The 22590-nt window shown below is 39.6% G+C and overlaps 1 long non-coding RNA gene across 1 annotated transcript; it reads left to right on the forward strand.

Annotated features, from left to right (window-relative positions):
* The first annotated feature begins 8676 nt into the window (after positions 1-8676).
* LOC105476987 (uncharacterized) lies at positions 8677-15429 on the forward strand. The gene is made up of 3 exons (XR_984381.2): positions 8677-8938; positions 12030-12176; positions 14849-15429. It is a non-coding gene; the product is annotated as an uncharacterized lncRNA (long non-coding RNA).
* The last annotated feature ends 7161 nt before the right edge of the window (positions 15430-22590 follow it).

Genomic DNA, 22590 nt, shown 5'->3' on the forward strand with positions numbered 1-22590 from the left:
GAAAAAAAAGAAATTAGCCGGGCATGGCAGCGCACGCCTGTAATCCCAGCTACTAGGGAGGCTGAGGCAGAAGAATTGCTTGAACCTGGGAGGCAGAGGTTGCAGTGAGCTGAGATCGCACCACTGCACTCCAGACTGGGTGACAGAGCAAGATTCCATCTCAAAAAAAGAAATAATAATAATAATAATAGATTGTGTATTTGAAAATTCTCTCTCCTCGAATCGCTTGAACTCAGGAGGTGTAAGTTGCAGTGAGCCGAGATCACGCCACTGCACTCCAGCCTGGATGACAGAGTGAGAGTCTGTCTCAAAAAAGAAAAAAGAAAATTATCTCTCCTCTCAGTTTCTGTATTTTCTAAAAATAGCATAGAAGCTGTAACTGAAATGATTTTTCACATTGAAAAAGGATATGTCTTCAGTTAAAATGGAAGTGGTCATAATTACAAAGAAATAGACCACCTTAAGTATAGCCTTGGTGGATAAATGCTTTGAGAAAAAAATTTTTTACTGGGTTTTCCCACTGATTCCTCCTGTTATACACCTGATTCCACTCAGTTTGCTAACTAATTTGTCAAAAGATATGATAATACTATACTAATAAAATACAGATAATATACATATTACACAATAATTTATATAATATACTATAGTAATAGATGATATCACAAGATTGAATATACGGATTCTCACAGATTCTACTAGAGCATTTTATAAAAACGAACCACACAAAAATTAAACCATTTATAAACCAGGAATTATCTCTGAAATCTGTATGCTAAAGGATTCATATTGTAGTTTCAAACCTCTTTCCTCACTTCATTAATTAGCATTTTATTAATTCACTGGGAGTTACAACATAATGAAAAGAACATTGTAACTTAAATAAAGGTCCCTAGTCAGTTTGGAAATTAAACTTACATGCCTGGGTTCTCTTTAAAAGTGAAGATGACAGGCCACCAACCAAGTGCTTTCACCTCCTCAAGGGAGCTGTACAATCACAGGGTATTTGCTCATTTCACCCTTCTTATTTTACTTCCTCTGTGTCTCTTCAAAAGTCTTACCCAGTTTTAGAAAACTGGTGCCAGCCTCTGATCCAAGCAGATCATGACACAGATGAAATTGTTAATTAAAATCAAAAGCAAATAAATACCATTCCTCTTACTTTTGGTGTATTATCTTTACTGCTTATTCTTATAGTTATTACCTACACTAGAATTGCTCATTAGTATAATGGTAGAATATGTGGCATGGGTTGTCACAATTCCATATCACAGTTACAGGAGTGGAGGGATGGCTTCTAGAAAATTCTATGCTTCATTAGGATAAAAGTGAGGTTGCAATGAAAGCCCATCACTTTTATGACTCTTTGTTTTAAAAACAATCCTAAATAGATTACTTGTTTCTAGACAATGTACTGTTATTTATTTCTCAAATTGGATTATTCCCTCATACAGAAATACATGATTTTCTACTCCGAACTTTTAATTATTCTCTAAAATTAACTACCAAGGTTTACTACTGATCTTTCAGGAGTCTCTTGGTCTTTGATAGCAGCAGGTGAAGCTTGTGTTAAGGGTTCAATTTAATGATTGGTTTATTATGTTGGGCATCTGTTCTCCCCTCATGTCAAGATCAAAGAGATTAATTCATAAAATATTTCATCTAAAATTTTCTCTTTCATCTTATGCCAAAGTTTTCTTAAAACTGAGACACTCACAATGATTCAGCATACATCTGCCAGAACAGAGTTGCGCACAGAACTGCCCTCAGGCAGCCTCTGGGAGTTACCCCAGCAATAACAGCTGTTTCAGGGAGCTGAGGCTTTCCTTCCCATGGGATGAAGTCTCCTGGTGCCATGTTGAAGGCTGAGATCCTTGGGTGGCACCATGTTCCCTAGAAATGCTCAAACTACAAGATGTGACTTACTGACTTCCCAACAAACTTCCTTCACACTTTTATCTGTCATTGTACAGATCCAGGTACAGTTACACATTCAGAGAGTGAGTAGGGTGCATACAAGATGCAGCACCTAAAGAGGTCAATGTTGATAAGGCATTTTTATCAAGTGCAACGTAAGGAATTTCTTTGAACCACAGGCGTGTACTAAAAACATCAAATGTTATTCTGCTTCATAGCTGCCTTTGCCTGGCTGTGTATTTTTCACACATTTTAAACTCTTTCGAAATGTATCTTTTTTTTTTTTTCTTCTTTGAGAAGAAGTCTTGCTCTGTCGCCCAGGCTGGAGTGCAGCGGCACCATCTCGGCTCACTGGAAGCTCTGCCTCCCAGGTTCAAGCCATTCTCCCGTCTCAGCCTCCCAAGTAGCTGGGACTACAGGCTCCCGCCACCATGCCCAGCTAATTTTTTTGAATTTTTTAGTAGAGATGGGGTTTCACTATGTCAGCCAGGATGGTCTCAATCTCCTGCCCTCGTGATCTGCCCGCTTCAGCCTTCCAAAATGGTGGGATTACAGGCATGAGCCACCGTGCCCGGTGAAATATTTCCTTTTTTATTTGAAGTAAAGGCATTTTCCCTTAACCTATGCTATCTATCACACACCACTGTTAGTTTTTAAAGAAGCATTTATGTTCAAAAAATCAGTGTTTGTTAGGAATAATACTAAATAATATTTAGGTTTTTAAATTCTCTTTTTTGCTTTTTTAATGGTTGATTTGGGGGTCTGTTCTTTTGCCTTTTACAGATTCTCTATACGTTCCTTCTGTTTCATTTTACTTGCCCTCATTGGGCAAATTTAATTCATAGAATTCTATTTACGATTTTAGTCTTTGGAAATTAAGAAATTTGGTGTATTCATGCGTGGTGGTTAGCTTATGTGACTTTTGGCGTGTCCTGTGTGCAACGTTCTTATCTATGCCTGTTTTCAAGAAAGAGAAACTGCAGTCTAATTTTGATTACATTGCGTTTCCTTCTAGCAAATGAATCCCGTGCTGTTTAAAACAAAATATATTAATCAAAGATGTTAAACTACTTATATACTCAGCAATGATTTTGTGATTAAAGTTACACTCTACCAGGTTACAGTGAAAGAAAATTTTCTTATTCTTACATAAAGTAAAATTTCAGTTTGGAAGATAGGTCCATAAGGGAATTAGTGATATTCGAGTAGACACAGAACAATTTCTTTCTCCTCCAAGAAGCAGCAGAAAAGAAAAAACAAAGCAAAGCAAAGGAAAATGGAAGAGTGGAGGATGGCAGAAGGAGGATAAAAGATGAAGAGTATGGAAATGTACTGAGAGGGGTGAAGTGAACCAGAGTGTAGAGGGAGAAGGCAGAGGAACTCAAGGAATAAAATAATGAATGTAAAGACAAAATTACAACCCACACTGTCCAATCACCATTGAAATGCAAGTCCAAGGCCAGGCGCAGTGGCTCATGTCTGTAATCCCAAAACTTTGGGAGGCTGAGGCAGGCGGATCACCTGAGGTCTGGAGTTCGAGACCAGCCTGGCCAACATGGTGAAACACCGTCTCTATTAAAAATACAAAAACTAGCCAGGCATGGTGGCAGGCACCTGTAATTCCAGCTACTCGGGAGGCTGAGTCACAAGAATCGCTTGAAACGTGGAGGCAGAGGTTGCAATAAGCTAAGATTACACCACTGCACTCCAGCCTGGGCAACAGAGACTCCGTCACAAAAGAAATAAAAAAGAAAAGAAAAGCAAGTCCAGGAAAAAAATCAGAATGGTTTGAATTTCAGAAGAGAAAAAACGTACTCATGGAATACTACAGCTGATCAGTTAAGTGGTGGCATAGCCCATATAGAATTCAGATAGAAGATAATCCGTGGATTCATTCAGGGACAAATCTATGCATTTAGGGAATTCATTTATGAAAGAAGTACTAAAATTATTTCAACATCTCTTCTTCTTATCGACAACATTTATGTTTCTGTGACTAGAACCAAAGGCACCACATAAAAATCATGGCCAATTAACTTTCATGATTCTACCTGTTGGGAGTAGAAAGGACTGGCATCCTACGACCAGTGATATTCCTTTCAGCAGAACTGGCTGCTTCGCCCTCCGGAAACATGTCCCTGGCAATGAAGAGCCTTCGGGAGGAGTATCCAATTTTTCACATCATTCAGTTCTTGGGAATCTGTTTATTCTTTTTTCTTGTTTGTTTTGTTTACATTAGAGAAAGAATGGCTTTGTGCTCAGTCTGTGTGTTCCATTTGAACTAACCATTCCAGAATTTTATTTTTGCAGGAAATAGTTTCTATAATTATATGAGTCTCATTTCCCCCAGTAACATTTTTCTTTTTTTCCTTATTTTCCTACAGACTTGACCAGGGACATAGGTGTAAATTAAAAAAAATAAATAAAAGCAGAAAGAAAGAAAAATTTTATTAGCATAAAAATGAGAAAATCAAAAAGTTGCAATATTTCAATGTATTATATACTTTCCCCTTGCTTCCCACTCCTATTTTTTTATTTTTATATTTTTAATTTCTTGGCTTGAGCAGCATTAATTGTCATCTTGTATCTCTTTGGCTGCTTCTGGAAGTACTTAATTTGGAAACTATGGTGATGCAGGTATCAGCTTAAGCACTAGGGGGAATTTGCAACAAATTCTGGGACTGTGTTATTAGAGTCTACCGAGTCATTTGTATAGCATGGGGCATGCAGAGTTACTCAATGAGAAATACTCTAGGCAACTAGTAAATGTTTAATAGTACAACATTACCAATACTTCCCAAGTAGTCACACAATACAGATTATTGTTTAGTTATGTCAAAATATAATTGCTATATCCCATCGAAAGCCATTAAAATCTAAATATGAGGTAGAGGAAATTGACAAACAATCTCATTGCATTGCACAGGCATCATTGGAATGATTCACCTGACCAAAGTGACCAATGAAATGGATTAAAGGAAGTGGTTAACATTAAATTTATTGTAGCAGTAAATTTAAAGCCGAATGGTAAAAAAAACTTCTTTAAAGTTCTGATAGGAGCAGAGATTGAATTAGTTGTGAGTTGAACTGTGACCCTGCCCCCGAAACTCACTTAAAAGGGGAGATATAATTCAAATTTTTAAAATCTGGGACAAATACTCAAAACTGTTTCTCTGAATCATTCCCACCTGATAAAATCAGAAATGCAGAATGAAGCAAGATGATATCCCAAGGGTAAGTAAGTAATTGTCGTTAGATAATTAAGCCTGCAGACAACATGACGCAGGAATAAAATTCTTCCCGTAGAGATAGAAAGCAAAGAGGAAAAAGGGGAGAGACACAGCAAACGAAGGGATGACCCAAAGAAGATTCTTTGGACTCCTTGCCCAGGGCTCCTAGACAGGTGCACATTTTGGCTGCGTATTATAAAGTTAACAACTTAGCCAACGTTTTCTTTTATGAGAAAGAAACTTTTGATTCTCCTAACCATCTTGTAAAGGAGGCAATGTTGAATGTCTGTTTTGCAGAGGAGGAAATTCACCTCTGAGAGGTCACTGCCTTGCCCAAATTTGTTAATTACTAAATGCACCGATTCAGGATTTCAATCTGGATCTGCTGACACTAAATTCAGCGCTTTTCCCATCATGTTTTCAGTGGGATCCCCTGAGGGGAACCACGAATACCTGGAGGCAAAGGGTAAACAGAGCTGGATGATAAGAAGGTAGGAAGTGGGGAGAGGAGAGGAGCACAAGCAAAAAAAGAATGAGCATAAAATAAAAACACATTTTGCCCCTTAAGTGATTTCAAGTATGGAACTTCTTTGTAAACTTGACAATGTTTCATGAATGTATTTGTAAATGGTGTCCAGTCTTATACAAGGAAAACGAGGGCAACCACTCCCCTGCCTTTTTTTCTGCTTCATCTTCTGCCATAGGAGCCCTGGCTCTGGGCCTCAAAATGAAGATGGGGAAACTGGTGAATAGAACAGGGCAGGATTGTGGTCACCAGTGGAGGTCTTTTATCCAAACTTCTGAGTTTGACAATTCAGTCTGACCCTTTCCACTTGTGTGTTAAATTATAAACCTAAGTCTCCATTTCCTATCTTTAAAATGAAAAAAAAAAAAGAAAATAGTGCCTCTCAGGGTTTGGGTGAGAATTAAATCGGGTCATTTCTGTGACATCCTGTGCAGGGTGCCTGGTAGACACAATACACCCAAGGAGGGCTAGCTTAGATAAACAAGTTTTTGTGAACTAACTTGGTAATCTAATCACAAAATAATATTGTTTTACTGGAAAAGTCATTCTAAATTTTGACAACCTATAAATGAGGTTTTGAGTAAGTTATAAACTGCCTAAGAAATTGTGTTGATCTTAATTTTTAAGTAAATGCAATTAATAGTATGCTCTAATTTTAATCCCTGGAAAATGAACCAAGGAAAAATGAGAGGGCTACCTACATGAGACGGTTGAAAGAAAAACACTGCTGAGAAGCACAGTTTAGACCGAGTGTGATGGCTCATGCCTGTAATCCAAGCACTTTGGGAGGCCGAGGCCAGAGGATCACTTGAGCCCAGGGGTTTGAGACCTGTCTGGGCAACATGGAAAATCATCGTCTCTATGAAAAAATACAAAAATATCCAGGTGTGGTGGCATGCCTGTGGTACCAGCCACTTGGGAAGGAGATTGCCCTGTTTCTCGTCCACTCTCCACATGTTATCTTTTCTGGTTTTTCTTCATTCTGTTTGTCCTTACTGGAAGGAGGTTCATGTTTGCAGTGACTCATTTAGACTTTTTTGGAGATGGAATTTACTGGGAGAGAGGCATTTAGACATTAACCAAAGCAGCATCAAGAAAAAAAAAAAACGATTTGCATGGAATTTACATTCACCATATACCAGTGAGTAACTATCTGCAACTCATAATCATTTCAGAAACCAGGGATGACTATCTTCATTTAGAGTGGTGAATCAATGTTAGGCATTCTAACAGGAAAAAATTAGTTGGCCATAAAGATCTATACTCATCTCTCTGCCCTACTCTTTACTCTTTGAGATCATTGTATCAAACTGTACTCACACTTGAGAATTTACCTACTTTTCAGAGATCTTAACATTGTTCTAAAGTGTTCCGTTTTCATGACTCAACCCAAGGATATCAAAGTACACCCAGAGTGTTGAGAATGTAATTATGTAGGTAATATGAGTTTGTGGCAAAATTGTGCTCAGATTCCAATTGTGCCACCAACAAATTTAGTGTTCTTATAATAACTATGGGAAAGAAGCCTTCAATAGTAATAATATATCTAACATTAATCATCATTAATTACCAATAATAACTCAAATATCACTTTGTAAAAGAGGTTTTCCCTGATCATCCTACGTAAAATAAATGCTTTCCAACCCTGTCACTATCCCATGTCCATGTTTTATTTTCATAGCATATAGCAATCATATTATTTCTACAACTGTTTATTTGCTCGTATATAAATATGTTTATTTACATATAAGAGCTGAGATTTTGATTTGTAGCCATGGTCTTAGTGAGTCTGAGCAGACGTTTTAACAGCAAGCCTGGAGGGGGCTGAGAAGCCAGAAGCAGGCCTCTAAGATGTCACAGACACTAACTGGTTACGAAAACTTAAGCAAATCATAGAGTCGCCTGGTCTCCAGGTTTCTTTCTTTGCCAAACGAGCTAGTAGTGCCGGCCCAGCCTGCCTCGCAGGCTCAGTGAGGATCCTGTGACCAAAGATGGAGACGGGGTGGAGGGGAGGACGAGATGTTCCCAGCAGGAGAGAAACAGCTGTGAGCAATGAAGAACCCAAGAGAAGCCCAAAAAGCAGATAAACGAAAGGAAGGCAGGGATTTAAAGAAAGCTGCTGAGGAGTGCTGAGGTTGGTCTAGATCACCACTTCCCAGGGCAAGAACACACAATGTGGCACAGCTGGGGCTACATGAGACTCAGAGGAAAGTGTCAGAGAAGCAAGAAAGGGGCAAAGATGAGCATTGCATCTGCACGTTACAGCCTTGAGTGTTGACGGAAATAGATTTAGTTGGTTGGCAACAGGTCCGAAGGAGATGCCAATATGTAATATGTCAAAAATGCATGTAGAACAACAACAAAAACCTGTGAGGACCAAAGGAGAAAAGCACATGACTATGTTTTGAGCACCTAAGCTTTAAAAAGTACAAGCAACAAATTCTAATATGTAGGCATTTACTTTATTTGGGGGTTCTGCTTATTTTTTTAAATGGACAGGCCACCACAGGAAGTAGGAGTGCACGCAGTTACTTTAACCTCAAGCTTTCTGCATGTGTCATTCTCAAGCACAGAGCCTTTCTCTTGTAACTACAGCTGTGGAAGCTCAGTGGTTTATCTGTTCCAGGTGGATGTCCTTGCTGGGTAGGACAGTGACCACATTCAGGTGATCCTCCATGTTGGGCATCTCAAGGACTTGTACAGGAAGGTCCTTAATGGAACCTCCTTTTAAAGTTAAATGGAGCATGTATCATCTCCACAGGTTTGCTCTGAGACTACAAAAGTAAAAACAGTGAAATAATAAAGCCAATCTCTTTTTCTTTTGCCATTTAGGACACCGAAAATTTATGTTTATATTCATCCTCCAAAATTGCCTACAGTTGGTGGCAAAACAAAACCATCCATCCATCTTTAGAAATATCTGTGATTGAACGTTATTGTGATGACATAAAGAGGGGAGGAACCTAAACAAAGCTGCTACTAAAGTCCAAAGTATTCAAGTTCCCTTATATATTAATTTCATTCGAGTGTACTTTTTTGACTTCCAGATGCAGTTAATTCACTTCAAAGGGCTGGGAAATACCCACACCATAAGATCTTATCAGGATAACGATTTTTAAAGGACAAATCCGTCCTTTCAAGAACATAATTTAGAAGCCTGTCCAGCTCAAGTAAAATCTGACTCATCTTAACTAGTCTGCAACGTTGAGCTGATTCTGATAATTTCTGGAGTTACTAAATAGCTAAGAATGTGACAATGCACTAGGTGAGTTCTCATAATTGGACTACTTTAGGGAAATTTTGTTACGACCATAATGATACTTTGTTTTTCTCTTTGAAATGCTAGTTAACAGGTATATACACCTGCATTGTGTATATAAGCCAAATGGATAAGATTTTTCTGTAAAATAAAATATTCTGTTTTGTTAGCTACTTTCTCTAGCAAATCTATTTGCTGTGGGGTATGCTGACCCCTTTAAGCATCTCTTTATGAATCCTGCTAAAATACCCCATTTTCTACACGCTATGATTCCCCAACCGGGCTGATCCTTGGAAGGACCTGAAGGGGCTCTTCAAAAATATGTATACTGAAGCTCATCTTACAAATCAGAATCCCCAGGAAGGTGGCCCTAGAATCTGCATTTTCAAAAATCACAGCCATGACATCTATATAATTTATTGTTCATTTTACAACCTCAAAATGTGAATGTGATAGTAATATTATTGGTAAGGGCATTACTACATACTTCCAGATATGACTCATGTGTTTGGCTAGAGGTTTATGTTTCTCCTTAAAGTAATTTGCTACTTATTTTATATGAAAAGTATTTATTCAGAAATAGAAAGGCTATTCTTACAGTTGACAAGAACAAATGTTAAATTTACCTGTAATTTCAAGCATTCCTTGGTGGGCTGGAATAAATGCGTTTGATAGCACAGTGGCTTAGTCATTGCATGCAGATCCGTTCCTTCTTGTTAAATAACATGTCTTATTTTGGTTGTGGCCTGATATTTGGGACATTTTTGGACACTCAGAAAAGTTGGGAAACCCGAGGGTGCTAAGTAGAAGAGCAGGGAGCCTGGAACCTTCCACCTTGACTGTGCATTTTGTTCACCAGTTCAGCTTGGCTTTGTAAGGAAATCATACTCATTTTACAAGTGACCTGCTGGTGCAGCAAACCACCATGGCACATGTATACCTGGGTAGCAAACCTGCACGTTCTGCACATGTATCCCAGAACTTAAAGTATAATTAAAAAAAAAAAGTGACCTGCCTGTTAGTTCCTCAGTTGTCTCTTGTTGTTTTTTCCTATTGCCTGACCTTATTTCCAGTTAGCAAGAAGTAAGTGGCTTGATAGTAGTTTAAGCGGTCTTAACCAAGGCTTATTTTAAACACTTTCAAGTTCTATATTTCATATCATTTTTTAATTGTACAATTGTATTGCTAAAATACGATTTCTATTTTTATACAGGGTAAAAGACAGTGGAAATTTTTAAAGAAAGATTCAACAACAAAATAAATATTTTATAAATCAAAATCTACTTTTTATTTCGTATGTAGCTAGGATAGCCACTTGGAAATTAATTTGCCTCCCTAAGGCCAGAAATAATTTAGCAATTCTTAAGGACAAAAATTTTGAGGAATACTTTTAAGAGATAAACAAATTAAGCTGCAAGACTACAAGAGACCACCTCATCCAACCTGAAAGCCATTGCTTTTGTTTGGTCTTTCTAAGGTGCATTTTTTTCTGGTTCTCTCTGAAGGAGATGGCATTAACCAACACCAGCTGATTGGAAGATGTGAGGCTGTTGGGTGATAAGAGATCCTAGATTTCACCCGTGGGAAGTGAAACATATGTGTGCATGTGTCTTTATAGTAGAATGATTTATGATAAACTGTATTTGTCCATTCTTGCACTGCTCTAAAGAAATACCTGAGACTGGGTAACTTATAAAGAAAAGAGATTAATCGGCTCACAGTTCTGAAGGCTATACAGGAAGCACAGTGGCTTCTGCTTCTAGGGAGGCCTCAGGAATCTTCCAATCATGGCACAAGACGAAGGGGGAATGAGGCATCTCACATGGCAGGAGCAGGAGCAAGAGAGAGAGATGGGGGAAGCGCTACTCACGTTTAAACAATCAGATCTCATGAGAACTCACTATCGCGAGAATAGCACCAAGGGGATGGTGCTAAACCATTGATGAGAAACTGCCTCCATGATCCAATCACCTCCCACCAGGCTGCACCTCCAACGCTGGGGATTACAATTCTACGTGAGATTTGGTGGAGACACAGATCAAAACTATGTCATAAACTATGAAAAATTCATGCTTCAGTCGGGTCTGCCTAAAATACAATTGAAATTGTTACAAACTAGCACCTGAAAGTTAGAATCCTAAACTCTTTTGTATTTTATATGAAACAAAATGCATGTATAAAATATATTTTATATTCTATATTAGCATGTATTTATCTATCTGTAATATCTTTTTTATTTTCCCACAGTTTTGCATGCATTTATCTATCTGTAAGATCTTTTTTTATTCTGCCACAGTTTTGATAGCACAGGCAATTCTAGAGTAGACTAAATAAAGACAGAAACAAAAGGTTTCCACTTTATTTATGGAAACGTGTTTTATTGTAACTTACCAAGAGAAGTGGATGAGCTGCTTCTGCAAAAATTCCACTTGCCATGTGGACTTGATTGCAGCTGGACTTACTGATTTCAGACAGGAATGCTTGAATATGTGAATAGATTCTTGTATCTTGATCACATAAGACAGAGTTAGAAAATGCTTGAAAATGGGAATTGTGGTATCTAGTACTTTAGTATTAACTGAAGTTGACAAAAAAAATCAAATACTATTAATTCTATTATTTGTACATGCTTATTTTATATGAAAAGTATTTATTCAGAAATAGAAACTCTAATTTTACACTTGACAAGAACACATTTTAAATTTACCTATAATTTCAGGCATTTCTTGGTGAGCTAGAATGAACATGCTTGATAGCACAGTGACTTAGTTATTACGTACAGATCCATTCTTTCGTATTAAGTAGCATGTCTTATTTTGGCTGTGGTCTGTTATTTAGGACACTTTCTGGGCACTAGAACTAGAGGTTGGGAAAGCTGAGGGTGATAGAAGGATAGTAAACCTAGAGTGTTTTGTCCATACTGTGGATTTCGTTGACCAGTTCTGCTTTACTTCTGAAAGAGATAATGCTCATTTTACAGGTGACCTGCCTGCCAGTTCCTTTCTATATTGTCCATTGCTGTTATTTCTCATTACCTGACTTTATTTCCAGTTTGCAATAAGTAACTTAAATTCTTGCTTTTCACCAAAATGTGCAGCCTGACCATCTGAATAAACGTGGAGAGCAGACGTCAGAGCAACGTGTTACAATCACAGAGAAGTAAAGGGTGACTTGGTACATCCCTGCCTTAGACAGAATTCATCCTATCTTCCCCACCAGCTGGCCCAGAGCAAACAATACTGAGGTATTAATTTTAGTACCGTTGACATCAGGAATATGTACTTGCTGTGTGTTTTAATAAGAATTACGAGCCATAAAATTTAGTCTTATCAGCCCCCACCATGGATGATACTGGGGAAGCCCACATCTTTTATGAAGTGACAGATGGCTGTAGACAAATGAAGGTATATGTTATACATTTCCCCCAGAAATTAACATATATCAATAAAACTCATAAAGTCAAACCATCTTTATATAGTTACAATTTCAAAGTATGATATATTTGTCTCTTTGTGGCTAGCATTCCCATATTCATCTATGGTTTTTGATCCTTGTATTTGTTGAACACTCCACTATCATCTAGGGACTGTTTGAAGCAATTCCACCTTCGGGGTGGCTTTTGGGATTGCATTATGAAATGTCTGTGAGAATAATCTCCCTTTTGCACTTACTGTTCATGGGAGAGAATAGCTCTTTTTCTTCAAGGCACATTGTGTCCAGCTTAACTATTTGAGTTTTTTACTTTGTCACCTCTTATTTCAAATCTCAACATGATGAATCCTTTTAAAGAAGCAGAGTAGGAGTTTGTGTATATGTCTACATTCTAGACACAAAGGACAAATACTAGAAGAAATACTGTTTATTTCTGTAAACATTGAATCCTCATGGACTGAAGATGGACTGCTGTAATCGAAGTAAAAATGAAAGCAGAAACAATATCTACCTCCTCATTTGAAGAACTTGAAGTTCTTGTTAATTCATCCAAGTGGAGCACCTACAATAGAAAACAAAGAACCATTTTCAAAGGCTTTGCAAATGTTACGCCAAAAGACCAGATAGTGACATAGCAGGCCATTTTCTTGCCATAAATGATACACTTTTTACATTTTTATGAATTTTCTGTTATTCATTCCACCTGTCTTTTTTCTGTTTCTTTCTTTTGTTCCTCATTTTTTAAAAAATCATATTATTTTAAAGAAGAAAAGTGAGTTTGAAAACAAAATCCTTCAAGTGCTCTTAGGCAGTGTTCTGAGTGTCGGAAAGTTAAGAATGGGAGGTAGGCATTAACTCATATATATGTATATTCACCATTATAACCCTTGTGTGAGAAAGCAAACTGAAGGTTTAAAAAGGTTTTAAAATAAATTCAGGCTTGCTTAATTGTCTTTCACATTGACCTCAAAATTATATACTGGGTATAAAGAAACAGGACAGAAGAAAAAGTATTTGCTATATTATTCCATTATTTGAAATTTTAGAATAGGCAACCCAATCTATGATGGTATAGAAAAAGCAAACTGAAGGTTTAAAAAGATGTTTTAAAACCAATTCGGGCTTGCTTATTTGTGTTTCACTTAAATTTGTTCATCTGTGCTTTGCTAGTTGTAAAACATAGTAGGAACCTCATAAATATTTGATGAATGAAGGATGAATAAATATTGAATGGATAAATGAATGCATTTTAATATCATTTGCAGGCAGTTAATATTATTTATTATTCCCTGACCATATACAAATAGTGACTTGAATTCACATAATCGGTAATTATTTTCAGGTTACCTTCACAAATATTATCTGATTTGCTGTGCACAGTATCCCTTTGAGACTCCAGGAGCTGATATGATGTTTCTTCACTACTATTAACATGTTTCCTGTAGTACTGTAGTCACAAGGCAACTTGATTTGGTTTGGATCTCTGTCGCCACCCAGATCTCACATCAAATTGTGATCCCCAGTGTTGGAGATAGGGCCTGGTGAGAGGTGATTGGATCGATCATGGGGGTGGATTTTCCCATTTGGTTTTGTTCTTGTGATAGAGTTCTCAGGAGAGCTCGTTGTTTAAAAGTGCGTGGCCCCTTCCCCTTCACCCTCTCTTCCTCCTGTTCGGGCCATGCGAAGTGCTAGCTTCCCCTTCGCCTCCCACCATAATTGAAGCCACGCAGATGCTGCCAGGCTTCCTGTACGGCCTGCAGAACTGTAAGCCAATTAAACCTTTTTTAAAAAAGGAAATTGCCCAGTCTCAGGTAATTTTTTTGGAAATGGAATCTTGCTCTGTCACCCAGACTGGAGTGCAGTGCACGGTCTGGGCTCACTGCAACCTCCAATTCCCCGGTTCAAGCAATTCTCCTGCCTCAGCCTCCCGAGTACCTGGGATTACAGGTGCCCGTCACCATGCCAGGCTAAGTTTTGTGTTTTTAGTAGAGACAAGGTTTCACCATGTTGAACCAGGCTGGTCTCAAACTCCTCAGGTGATCCGCCAGCCTTGGCATCCCAAAGTGCTAGGATTACAGGCGTGAGCCACCATGCCTGGCCCAGTCTCAGGTATTTCTTTACAGCAGTGCGAGAATGGACTAATACACAACTACTTGGCTTACTTGAGGTATAAGCGTAATTTCCTAAGGTCTCTATCAGAGAACAGCTAAATCAAAAACCTGCAGATCTCTTCAAATATTTAAACACTGAGTGCTTTTATCGTGTTTTGTGTAGTTCTTAAGAATAGAAATGAAATACACAGGCAGCAGATACAGAACACATATAATAACCGATATTAAAACAAACATGAAAGAGAGCTTGGTGTGCATGTGTCTTTAAAGAACAAGAAAATTATAATGGAGCAATAGTTATAGAGAGGTAGACACTAGCTCAATGTGAGGAACACCTTTCTAACCTTTAGATCTGTCTGAATGTTTTTGAAAGGTTCCTAAGTGTTAGAAGACACAACACTGTTCCATAATCTAGAGAATGCATGAATGGCGCTCCCTGCTGTTGCTTCCATCGTCATCATCGTCATCATCATCATCATCTTCTTCATCAGCTCCATTACTGCCACCATCAAAAGAAAAGTACAATAATTAAGCCTGCAATGTTAAGCATTTGGCTCAATCTTTGAATGTTTTGGGGAAGAATCATTAAGAAGAAAAATATGAGAATTTTTCTTCATTTTGCATGGGAAGAAGAGAAGGAAAAGTTTATATTATTTGGTTCTGTTCTTACCCAGCCCGCTTGGCTGTCAGAGACAAAGAATTATTTCCACTCCAGACTCTCTGCCTGACTTGTGCCCGCAGCACTGCAGGCCACACCATATCTCTGGTTGCAAAACCTGAGGCAGCACAAGTGCAGCCAAGGCTTCCAGCCAGTCTCTCACGATGAAGAAAGGGGGTGAGGACACAGCGATTCTACCCCATGCGTCCACATCCCAAGATGATTGCAAAGATTCCCACAGCTTCCTCATTCTCAACTATGTCTCTGTCTCCACAAATATATACTTACCAAACACATATTATGAGTGAGTCACTCAGGAGCTATTCGAATGCACAGAAAGAGAAACAAATGGAACACACAACAGCTTTTACATTTAATTTTTCTTTTCCTTTTTTTTTTTTTTTTGAGACGAAGTCTCATTCTTGTCCCCCAGGCTGGAGTGTGATGGTGCGATCTCACTCACTGCAACCTCTGCCTCCTGGGTTCAAGCGATTCTCTTGCCTCAGCCTCCCGAGTAGCTGGGATTACAGGTGCCTGCTACCTTGCCTGGCTAATTTTTGTATTTTTGGTAGACACAAGGTTTCACCATGTTGGCCAGGCTTGTCTTGAACTCCTGACCTCAAGTGATCCGCCCACCTCAGCCTCCCAAAGTGCTGGGATTACAGGCGTGAACCACCACTCCTGGCCAATTTTTCTTGTTTTTAAAAATAACATTAAATGCCGTATTCTATTACAGCTTCTCAATTAACTTCCAGTTTAAAACCCAAATTGGGAGAAGCCTTGTTCCGCTAGTTAATTATTCCCTCTAAAATGAAGTAGAGAGATAATTAAGGCAAATTGAAAGATCCCTACTAAGAAATATCTTCTCCACTCACTTGAAATTCTCAACTGAGTTGCAGTACTATTTACTCTTAGAAGTGTAATTGTGTGGATTGTAAATTCTTTCATTAGATTATGAGCCTCTTGGGGACAGAAGCCTTGTGAAATATTCTTCATGTGATCTGTAGTCATTTGTTTATTCATCCAGCAATTATTTAGTCAACGGGCAAAAATAGTTTTTTAAAGGCTCCTTAGTACTGGGTGCTAGAGGCACTGGTCATTTACGATGCACAGACCACAATTTTGCACAATCCTGAACATTGTATACTTGTCATCTGACTTGAGTTATCCACTTGTGTCTTAAAACACATTAATTTCAGTCCACCTGGCACCCAGATTGTGTTTTGAGAAAACGGAACACATAAGAGGAAGTAGAAGAGAGGAAGTTAAAAGGGCCTGAATTTTGGGAAGCATTTTGGGCTGCTGACTCATAGCAGGATGGCACTTGGGAGCTAAGAATGTACAGGAAGGGATGGAGCTGGGGACTCCCAATTTTCCATGGGCCAGGTTGGCCTCATTGAGTGTGTCTCCTCCTTCCAGCCTTGGCTATCCCTTCTTCAACTGCTCCACAGAAGAAAGCTGGGGACACTCTTACCTTTTACACCCTTTTTTGAAGGAGGCAATTTCCTAGGAAACTTTAGGCGAGAGTGGACCTTCTCTTGTGTTTACAGAGCCCAGCATCCATAAAATCTCCATATCATGACAATGTTTGAAATTGTAACCTGATTGTCTTCTAGACATGACTGAAACTGTGTTGCGATGCACCTTCTCCCTGTGAGATACACTGTTGCCTCTGGCTCCAAAGAGCCCCACAGCCAGGAGAGACAGGACAGTCAAGGGACAAAAGAAGAGATTCTCAGTTGTGTGGCCATAACTCATTTCTTTAAAGACATGAAAGCAGAATTGTGCATTTGCTGCACTGAAAGAGCCTCTTTCTCTACCTGCATCTGGAATACAAAAGGCAAACATCAACAACAACAACAAAAATATAAATTGAAACACCACTATTTAACAGTTTATTTCAAATTAGGGCAAGACTTTTATTTTGTCAACATAAGTGCTCAGAGAGGGACTTTGGGGAAGCAAAAATAATGCAGATTTTATAACCAAATGCATTTCCAACTCTGCCATATTCTAATTTTATGGCCAGTTACCTAAGATCTTTTGGCCTTTATTTCCTTTTCTGGAAAAGTGCTTAAATAACAGCTTCCTTATAGGATTAGTGCAATGATTAAATCATGTGATATTTACGGGGTTCCCAGGACAGTGCCTGCAAATGGTGGTCAAGTATGGCCATTTTGTTACTATTGCTGTTGTTATTGTTAGCTTAGTTTACTTCCCTTTGTCAGAGTAGTAACAAAAAAGACAATGTTATAATTTTGATTCCAATAGACACATGACCTCACTGCATCTTGCAGAAGTACACAAAAGGTGCTAAAGGAGAGGGTAAGTATGCACCAGCCAAAGCGAATTCCCATCCCCATTTCCCATTGGAAAAACATCTCAAAGTGCACATCCTTTCACAGTGGGTTAGCAGTGCCATCAACATAAATAAAGGAGTATACTATTTTATCTATATTTTTAAGGTGGGGAAAAATATAACTAAGCATATTATCATCCTATAGAATGAATATTCTACTTTCTTCTTTGGAGTCATCTTCAAATACTCACTGAGAGACAGTTTCCTGGTCTAAGGTTTTTGGAACTGGCGGAGCACACCTGGGCTTAATGCCTTTCTGAAGTGGTTGCTCACAGCCAAACTAGGGTTTTGGAACTCTGAGTCTCTTCAGAGAGCTAACACAAAGCCATGTGAGAGAATTCCAGGAAGAACATTCCTTCATTCCTGCCTTCCTCCATTCACTGAATCCTCCCTTGCACTGGGCACTGTCTGGAGGAATAAGGCTAGATAACAACTCGGGAAGTTCAACATTGCCGCTGCTGCCTGGCGCCTGCACTGAAGTCAGTTGCAGATGGAATCAGGCAATGGGAGCCCATGTACCGTGTTCTGCATCTCCCTTCCTTGCCTGTGGCTGCTGCGTTAAAGAACCACGGTGGGGTCTATGGCCCCTTGGGATTAGTGCTGGGACTAAGATGAGGGGAGACCCTAAGGAGTCCCTGCTGTACTGTGTGGACTCTGTCCTTGCAGGGCCCTGAGATGCCGAGAGTGAGCTTCTCTTTAAGAATGAGTCACACTTTGTATAACATTTAAGGAGGCAGTAACACTCAAGGTCATAGAGTACAGGGCTGGTACCTGAGAGTCAGTGTCTCCTTAAGGTTTGCACCTTAGCAGCCTCCTTTGCCTCACCCTATTCCTGGCCCTGCTTGAGACACCCGGTCAGGTCTTTGGATACAGCAGGGAACAAATCTTTTGGTGGCTGTATTTCTGTCTTACGTCACATCATAGCTCCAGAGAGCTCCTAAAGTATCAGAAGTAAAGTGTTTCTGCCCTCTGCTGTTGATGCAAATGGAGCATCTCAGTCAAGCAAAGTCAAAAAGTCTGAGGAAAACAGGAAAATGCCTTGTTCATCCTGCAGGTTTTAAAACGGGGAAGACGCTCATTATGAAAGATTCCTTTAAAAAAAAAAACATGAAAAGGAAAACTTGTGGTTGCTGGGTTTGGGTGAGAATATGAATGGGAAAGTCATAATCCTTTCTTCTGAAAGATTTAATTTACGTTGTGTCTTGCCAGCATCCGGAGGCCCTGCAGCAACTCTCTCAGCACAGGGATGTGGTTCCAATAAAACTGCCTTAAGAATTACTACACAGACAAGAGTCAGCTTAAATACTTTGACTGGCTGGGTGGTTGACATTTCGCAGAGACCAGAAATTTTACCACTTGTTTGGAAAGCTAACACTCTGGTCACATCAACACAGAAATAAAAGCCTCTAAGACACCATGTGTCTCTGTTGCCTAGTTGTCCCGGGACTAGAAGGTCACGCAACTGGGAAGAAATGGGAGAGAAGGAAAATTGGGGGTCAGATAGGGTTCAAGTCACAAGAAAATATAAATAAAGGTAAAGGCATGGCCATATTTCTAAGAGCTTGCAAAATACCGACTTATTGGTTTTTCCTCTTCACTCAACTGAGAAGCCTGTCCCTTGCTAACTCATATGAATCATTCTAATGAGACCCACAGAATCCCAGAAGCGTGTTTGCTCTGCTGTAGGGACAATCAGTTGAAATGCCCAGTCATGGGTCCTTATAATGGAAAGCTTAAATCAGACAAATTTGAGTTCTAATACAAAACCTGTCTTTTGCTATGTATGTGGCAACTTACTTAACTTTTCTGCACCTGTATACATAAACTAGGGATAATAGAAGATACCTTATACTTCTACAGTGTTTGTTAAATGTGGCAATGAATCAACAGCCTCCAAAGAGAAAAGTCACTCAATAATGTTATCTTCCTTCGCCCTTCTAAGAAATATAGATTTAACCCAAAGAGGAGTCATGGATTTGAAAAGAAAAGGATCTGCCCCCAAATCCTACAAGTGGAGAAACTGAAGGGAGCTTAGGAGGGCTACCTGACTTGCTCAAGTCCACACATCTAGAAAACACCAAATTCAGAATTCTAAGAGCCAATTTTCCTCTAATTTTCCAGCACCTTTCCCTCTAATTTGACAGATAGAGACAAAATGGCCAGTTAACACAGCCAGTAGGCATTGCCCCCACGAAGAGAGAACAAAATATTCAGTAAACCGACATACTTTGAGGAGATCTCTGGAGTAGCAACACCAACAGTTGATAGAGAAAAGATGCAGACACCAAGCCTGAAGAGGAGGAAGCTAGGAACCCTGCATGGGGTTGCTCAATGCTAGGGCTAGTTTCTAGGCCTGAGCAGTTTCTAAGGAAGGGGTGAGTGTAGGGATGGAGGGGCATCCCACTCTTGCCACAGACCTCTGGGATCTTAGCTGCAAGAGATCTCATGCCCCTTATAAACATTTGAGCTGGCAGGAGGAGCTCCCTGGAGAGTAGGCAGAGACCCAGCTCCAACCTGGGCAGAATCCAGGGAGTTTTGCACATGTTGCAGCTGCAGCAGCAAGATGTCAGAGGTGCCAATCCCCAAGGGGACCCCATCTCCCTCTGAGTAGCTCTAGCCCCAGCTGACTGACTGTAGGGCCAAGAGAGAGTGGGGCCAGTTTCCCAGCAGGACTGGGGTACTTCTGTTCTGCAGGCTCTCATGCCTGACAGGCCCCCCCCAGGGACGCTGCCTGGCCACTCCCACAGAAGCAGGTGCACAACACAGCCTTCACTACTTAGTAAGAGTGTTTTACCAGTGGCTCCACCTGAGTACTTCCCTGTGGCCAGGGAGCACTTCACATCTGTTGCCTGACTCCAAGGGTCCAGAAGACAGAGCTTCAGGCCAGTCCTGGCACTCCAGGGCTGCAGTAATCTATGGCTAACACTCAATTGGAGAAGGACACCCCACCCACTCTCATAATACTGAGAGGGGTGAGACTCATGGGTTTGCAGGCTGGCATGGGAACAGGATGTGCCTCCCTATATAAGACCAGACCAGGAAGAGTGTGGCCTATCTCCTAGCCATGGCATCTGCCTGAGGGAGCCCCACAGCCCTGTTAACCCAATAAAAAAAACACAGACACAGTACCAGTGTTTGGAGGGGGCTCTCCTGAGGCCCAGGAGTGAACCTAGTGAGGGGATCATCTCTCTGCATCCCCACCACAGAGCATGGCTACTAACACGTGGAAACACAAAATAGCCATGCAACTGAGTAAGGGCCTATCTGCTAGCCATCACTCTTAAGCAACATCCACTGGATCACAGCCCAAATCACATCAAAAATTATTCTTCCAATAGACATTCCCACGACACTCAGGGCAAGAATCCAACCACAAATAAAGGTCTTGTACAGAGACTTAGCCCTCTGAAAGCATCCAGAAATAAAGCCAATTGACTATACTCAACTTATGCCATAGTTAAAGAAACACCAGCCCTTTCAGATGAAAAAGAATCAGCTGAAGATCTCTACAACTCAAAAATGCAAGGTATCCCCTTATCTACATATGATTCCACTAGCTTCCCAGCAGTGGTTCTTAAGCAGATTAAAATGACTGAAATGACAGACATCGAATTCAGAATATGGCTGGCAAGGCAGTTCATTGAGCTTCAGGAAAAAGCTGAAACCCAAACCAAGGAATCCAGAGAACCCAGTAAAACAATCCAAGAGCTGAAAGACAAAATAGACATTTTAAGAAAGAACCAAACTGAACTTCTAGAACTGGGCAATTCACTACAAGAATTTCATAATATAATTAGAAGTGTTGACAGCAGAGTAGAATAGACCAAGCCAAGAAAAGAATCTCAGAGCTCAAGCACCAGTTCTTTAAATCAATGCAGCCTGACAAAAATAAAGAAAAGTAATTTTAAAAATGAATCAAACCTCCAAGAAATATGGGATTTTGTAAAGAGATAGAATTTAAGACTCATTGGTATTCCTGAAAGAGGGACGAGGGTAAGCAACTTGGAAAACATATTTGAACATATAGTCCACAAAACTTTCCCCAATCTTGTTAGATTGACATACAAATTCAAGAAACACAGAGAACCTTGGTGAGATACTATACAAGACCACCGTCTCTGAGGCACATAGTCATCAGATTCACCAAGGAAAACATGAAAGAAAAAAAATCTTAAAGGCAGCTAGAGAGAAAGGGCAGGTCATGTACAAAAAAAACCCCATCAGGCTAGCAGCAGAACTCTTAGCAGAAACCTTAACAAGTCAGAAGAGATTGGCAGCCTATTTTCAACATTCCTAAAGAAAAGAAATTCCAACCAATAATTTCATATCCCACCAAACTAAACTTCCTAAGTGAAGGAGAAATAGAATCCTTTTCAGAAAAGCAAATGCTGAGGGAATTCATTACAACTAGACCAGCCTTACAAGAGGTCCTAAGAGAGTGCTGAACATGAAAATGAAAAAATGACACCTGCTACCATAAAACTACACTTAAACACACAGCCCAGAGACACTATAAAGCAACTACACAATCAAGCCTACAAAACAACCTGATGTAAACACAATAACAAAATAAAACTCTCACAAATCAATATTAACCCTGAATATAAATGGTCTAAATGCTACACTTAAAAGGCATAGAATGGTAACTGGATAAAAAGGCAATACCAAACTGTCTGTTGTCTTCAAGAAACCCATCTTACATGTAAGGACACCCAAAGGCTCAGAGTAAGGGGATGGAGAAAGATTTACCATGCAAACAAAAAACAAAAAAAGGAACAGGAGTCACTGCTCTTATATCAGATAAAACAGATTTTAAATCAACACCATTCAGAAAGGACAAAGAAGGGCATTATATAATGATAACGGGTTCAAGTCAACAAGAAGACTTGGCTATCCTAAATATATATTCACCCAACATTGAAGCACCCAGATCCGTAACAAGCCCTTCATGACCTATGAAAAGATTTAGACAGTCACACGATAATGCTGGGAGACTTCAACACCCCAGTGACTCTGTTAGACCAATCATTGACACAGAAAACTAACAACGAAATTCTGTATTTGAACTCGACACCCAACCAATTGGACCTAATAGACA

The sequence above is a fragment of the Macaca nemestrina genome, chromosome 19, assembly GCF_043159975.1.
Source record: "Macaca nemestrina isolate mMacNem1 chromosome 19, mMacNem.hap1, whole genome shotgun sequence".
Taxonomy (NCBI): domain Eukaryota; kingdom Metazoa; phylum Chordata; class Mammalia; order Primates; family Cercopithecidae; genus Macaca; species Macaca nemestrina.